Here is a 6,524-nt window from a genome sequence, read left to right on the forward strand (position 1 = left end):
CCACAAGTTTCCTGACGTACAAAAGGGAAGAACGTGTGGCTGTCACACTCTTTTCTTCCAATTCCAGAGAAGAGAAAATAGAAATAATTTTGTGTCTCACAATTTATTTATAGAAAAGACTACAACAAATATAAATAAGTGGGTGTTATTCGGTGTTCCCCAGGGTTATGTACTGGGAAGTGTGAAAAATATTGTAGCTTTTTTTTGAGAAGCCGTCTGTATAAAAGAAAACATGATGTAAACATTCTCACTGTGACTGTGAAACAGTAGCACATGCATGCATGTATAAATACATATATATATGTGTGTCATTTTTAAATTAGCAATCCTGTGTTTTAAAGTTATGAATCATTATTAATTATTAAATAATATTATGAATCATTAATTATTATTTTTAACATTTACCTTAGAAGCATTTTATTTTATTTTTTTAATCCATCTATTATTTAACCAGGAAAATCTCAGTCGCTGCATTACCACTGACTATAGATTTGCAAAAATTGGATTTATGACGTCAATTTAAAAAAAAAAAAAAGTTGCAAATATGGAAAAATATTGTTTGTTCTTGGAGGAGGTGGTTTGTAAGGTGCATCAAAATCTACGTAGTCCGCAAAATGTCTGTATCCGTAGCTGCTCCCATGTAGCTCGCCGCTCCATGACCTGAATAAGACACCGGCAACTCCTTTGATGGATGATGAGCACTAGTACTGTGACAGAAATTTGAATGTATCTGCTGTAAATCGAATATTGTTCACATTCGTCATCGTGTTTTTGAATGACTTACCGCGTGAGTTGGTTTGTGTTTATTCACATTAATGGAAAGTGTAATTGGGAAATTGTTTTTTTTTTTTTTTACATTCCTAGAAATTCAGTAAAATTTTGTCAAAGTGTGTCATGGAAACACAGATCCACAGATCTTTTTCAAGAGAGTCCTGTAAAGCAAAGGACAGCATGGGAGTTCATCTTCCTGCTGTTTGATGGTCTCAAAATATTTCCTGTTTCTATAAAAATTGTAGCAATAAATTCCTAATTTTCGCTTCTGCAGTGTCTTGGTTTCATTAGGTGGACTTGGACCATCTCTGACTTCGTCTTCCACACATTGACGTGTTTTACTTCCAGTAGAACTTTATTAGTTCACTTCAGAGTTTGCTAAACAATTTTATGGTTGAGGAGACTTTGCTGTTATTAGCAAAGCTGCAGACAAGTGAGAAATTAATTTCTTACCTGTGAAAGAAAAGGACGGCAGCTTTTTTGGAAGGGAGGTTTGTGTTTATGCACTGATGTTTGTCTAATTAGTGGTCCAAGAACCATATTGATTTTAGCACAAAAAAATATCGAGATAAAAGATTTTTTCAGATATTTCATTAAAAAATCTTTGATCAAAGAATGTTTTTTCTAAGAATAAATTGTTAAGTTTCTCAAGTGTAATAGATTGATTTCACACAAGATGAATCAAATCTGTATTTCTCAAGATTTTGCACTGAAGGACAGCTTTTAAATAGCAGATGAACAATCTACAAAAATGTCATCTTTCATGCCTCCTGTTTGTATATTTTGTGGTAAATAATGGTGTGTAGTGAGGTAAAAAAAAAAAAAAGAAGGTTGCACTCGTTCTATAGTAAAGGCAGGATTTGGCAGAGTGTCTGCTTGTTCTAATTCGTGAGCTGTAGCCGCTGCAGGCGAGATGTGCTCATCCAGCCCTCTGCTGCGTGAATAACCAGCCAAATTGTTAACACCATCAGTGCGGCCCTGTGTCTGAGCGGCTGCCTGTTACATAAAAATCTATCTGCATGCTTTAAAACGTTTACTCGGATCTCACCGGATGTTTCCGTCCCTGAAAAGTAAACTCACATGAAGGGACGATGAAATGAGATTCTTTGATTTTGAATCTTCTTCAGGCATTTTTAATATTTTTGCACAGCGGGTTCGTTCTTTTTTACAAAACTAAACCTCTCATAACTTTAGAAAATAACATTTTTGTTGCACCTCTAAATACCAAAGAAATATAGGTTATTTTATTAACTAAAAAATAAAATATGTTTTTTTTTTTAACGGTCAAGTCCATTTAAAATATTAATTTCTTATTTATTTTAAATAATGTAGCTATTGAACCAAATGTCAAGTGTTGTTTTATTACAGTCCATATTAATATTTTGTACTATATTCGTATTAAATGAATGATATTTGCAACAATATTACTATATATGTATTTTTTTATTTGACAAAACAAGCTTCTGCAGTGTAGTCGTAGAAGATGGATGACTTCCTCTTGCAGCTTCTGCCTATCTTTTTTTCAGCTTCCTTTTCCTCCCTAACTCTCTACTGGCGTGCCATAATTTCCCTGTGGGCTGATGAAGTGATACTGGTAACGCACAAAAATCCAGGAGGAAGTGAGATGGGAGGAGTGAGGCGGAGCAGAAAGACAAGAGAGGTAAAACACTGAAAGAATTTGACATGTTGGTGTTTAAAAATACTTTAATGTACAAATGTTGCAACTCGGCTTGATAAGATACTTTGTAGATTAATGGAATTACATGTTGTTAATCGTTCATACAAGCTGCTGTAAACTCACAAAAATCAAATTACAACTGTTCAAAATGAAATATCAGCTAATCTGCAAAAGTTTTTTGAAACTTTTTATGAATCAATGTTGCATAATGTCATATTTTTGCCTGTACTTAAATATATGTCATTCTACTGCGACACAGGTCGGAGATTCTTGATTTTTGACATCATATCCTAAACCCTCTCATGTGGTTCTCTGGGTCAACTGGAATCCTAAAACAACAACAAAAATTCAGAGTTATCCTGACCTTTTCCTGACTAAATATTGCACCTTAAATCACATGCACCCTCTTCCTGTAGGATGAACCCACATCTTAAGGGGACCGTTAGTGTGTCTTACAGTTCTTTGAGGTTAGGTGAAAATGGAACGAACCATTGTCTTTCATGCGGCTAGTAGAGTGTGAAGTATTTGTAAGGCTAATGGGAGATGCACACACTTATGACGAATGGATGATGCTTATGCTCCTGTCACAAACGGGCAGACAGGTTCAGGTTTATTAGTACAGACAGGAACTAAGCACAGCTAAAAGTCCACAAAGTTAAATCTATTACCACTTTTTACCTACAGATAGCCCATATTCACATTTAAGGACAGTTGTGACTAAGCCATTAAATATCTGATCAATTCTTTCATACACAGTAAAATACAACATAAGCACTTCAGACACCATTACTTCTCACTTGATTTTTTATAATAAATGTCTTTTGTTAGCAAAACTAGACAAAGTGCTCAATTGATGAAATTATCAAAAGATGAAGAAGAACAAGACAGGCCAACAATGAAGCTACAGTTTGTCTCAGTGGATTACTTTGTAATTAATGAACACAGAAACCAACAGGAATGCAGGACGGATATAAATGGTTGTGTCATTGAAAATGTGCCATCTTCCTATTGTCCGTGAGAAATAAATGAGGTTTAAAGCTTGTTAATGTTTAGAAACATTAATCCACATCTGAATGCAGAATAGAAATGAACCATGTGGTTTACAAGTAATATTGCGCAATAGAATCTGTCAAATGCTGTGATCACAACAGGAGTGTCTGCTCTTTTTACAATATTTACCTTCGTGCTTCTTTTTTTTATTCCATTTATAAAACTGATGCATTAATACAGATTTTTTTCTTGTTGTATTTTGTAGAGTCTCGTATCTGCTTCCTGTCTGGTTCTCACACCCGGGTTCTGTTGGTGATTGGAACACCTGTCTCTTCTAATTTCTTCATTATTCTCCTAGAAAAAGTCCTCAGGGTTTCTCTTGTCACTTGGCAGATGCTTGTTGATGCTTCAGTTTTTTGGGGTTTTTTTTTGGTGCTAGATGATTTGGTAATGTATCTTCATTGTTACAGAATCTCCTGTCAGAACCAAAATCTGCACTTTTTTTTTTTTTTTCTAATCAAATGTCCTCACATCTTTATTGTCTACACGACTTTCATCTGCACCTATAAAACTTTTTATGTAATTGCATAACCAAATCTTAACAATAAATCATTATGGTATGATAGAAATTGTTAAAAGGTTGAACAGAAATGGCTGTTCTGAATTCTTCCTCTTAAAAAAAAGTTTGTATTTTAGTCTAAAACTAACTTTCAGTTTAATTTCTCTTAGAAAGCGTGTCTAAAAGTTTTGAATTTTATGCTGAAGTGTTATTTAACTTAACTGAAGTACAAACCCTTTTATAAAACATTAGAGAAAATACTTTTAAAACTTAATATATTTTTCTACAAAAAAAAACAAAAATCTGATTTTTCCAATCAAGTACTTTTTGTATAACATCTTAAAACTATATTTTACCAGCTACACCTAAAACACTTTTTGACATACCATAACTCTTCAACCGTTCACACAATCAACATGAATCGGCTCTTCATATCGACTTTGCACCGTTATGCAACACCTTGCTAACTATTGGATGATGGTGTAGAAATGATTTTCTCCGTGACAGAACCAGCTGATTTGCCGTGGTTGCGTAAACACTTCTCTGTTGTGTAACATATAATCATCAAAACAATTTCCATCCCTACAATCCAACCAATGGTAGGAGTTTTTGAAGTATACATTAAGTCACAGTTTTTTGCATAGTTTGGCCAGGACTCCAACTTATACTAAGTAGTGACTTACCTGTGATATTTTAAAAATAAATATTATATTTGCTGTTTTCCCACCAACAACTGGTTGCTAATCTTGCTAATAACTGCTAAAGGTCAGTGTAGTTGTGTGTTTTAGTGTTTGAATTGAGGCAAGTTGATTATCAAATCAATCTATACCACGGAAAAAAATCATTTTAGATTGAAAAAAAAATTATGATCAATTTTTTTTTTATAACATTTTGATTGAGGTACGGTAGGTTTACTTTACTATAATGTAAAACTACCAACCATCATTACAGTACAATATACGGAATACTTTGAATTTAGCAAATACGAGTGACCATACAGAGTGGTAGAACGTTCTAATAATCTTCCCTTTGGATTATTTTGATGTGGAAAAACAACAGTGAACTTTATAAAACTAAAACATGAATAGATTTGACATCAAGTCTGCTTTACTTGTTTGTACACATAGATAATTTACACTTGATTATATTGCAAGAAATCTAGAAAACTTCACCTGTACTGGTCAGTACCAGGTATTTAGTCACACTAGTTGAAGTCTTAGCCAGATATTTCCTGGATCCATTTTATGTCAGTTAATCGGATTGTTTAAATCAAACCAAAGACTATGAATTTTATTGACCAAACCAAGTTATTTTATGAATCGAAACTTTGTTAAAAATGAATTGTTGTATCCCTGCTTAAAGTTTTCTCTACTTAAGAATATGCTGGAAATATATTAATTGCGTTTACCATGAAAGAATGTCTAAGTGTTAAGGTTTGTCACTCAACCGTAGAAGTGAATTTATTACTTAAAACGATAATGTCTTAAAACATTAAAAGTAGATCTATGATCTTCTTCCCAGCCTTTAAAAAGACAATTTAAAAGTCATAACTCCTCAAAGCAGAACTTCCAGTGACCACTTTGAGGCCATATTGTTTGGTACTCAGCTACAGACCTGCTGACTCGTGTATTCAGACTGAAATAAGGTTTGTGTCATATACTTCTCCCACCACTGCACCTATTTCTCCTCCAGTGCATCGTCAAACCCACACAGGGAGAATGGGGAAATACCGGCTGAGTTAAGCCGCAGAGCCAGCAGATAATAAGAAGCATAAACCTGGCAAGCAGCTCCAGCAGCATTGGTGTCAGCTAATGGGAGAGAGGAGGGCTACTTCATCACTTTCTGGGGCAGAAGTCTGACAACTGTCTCTGAGAGATGCACACTAATTGTGATTTGGGTACAGTGAGCTGGAATGTGTATTGACGGAGTCCCTGTGCTGGTGAGGAAGTGACATGTTTGGGAGCTGCTCTGCTTTCACACTAAATGTGGCTGTGAAGGAATCGCAGTTTTGACAGATGAACACCCCGGACCGCCCAATCCAAACGCGCCCGGCAATTTACAGGCATGGCAGACAATAACTGATGTTGGAGTTTTTGTGGATTTGTTTGTTTTGGTATTTTTTTGTTTTAGGGCGTTGTTAAATCAGGTGTTTGACATTTCTTTCACAGAAATAATTCAATGCAGCTGCAATTATTGGATTTTATTAAGGATTTTTGCAACTTTTTTCACGAACTAATGAAATGTCTCAAACATGACTTGTTAATAATCGTAAGTAGCTGGTTATAGAGCTGACTGCATGAACTTTGCTATGCCAACTTTCTGAGTTCAAAGATTCTTTAAAAAGATTGGATATTTTTCAGGTAATTTCTTGGAATTTGCTATACCCTAAATCTAACATCACTTAATTGATCTATGTTTTGGGATTCAACATTTGGCAGTTATGTTCATGCACCAGCGTAGCCCTTTATTAATAGACTTTTTACCAACTCAACATAATTCTAACGTAGTAGGTGGTAGATGGAAGTA

Source organism: Oryzias melastigma, linkage group LG10 (genome assembly GCF_002922805.2).
Source record: "Oryzias melastigma strain HK-1 linkage group LG10, ASM292280v2, whole genome shotgun sequence".
NCBI classification, from domain to species: Eukaryota; Metazoa; Chordata; class Actinopteri; order Beloniformes; family Adrianichthyidae; genus Oryzias; species Oryzias melastigma.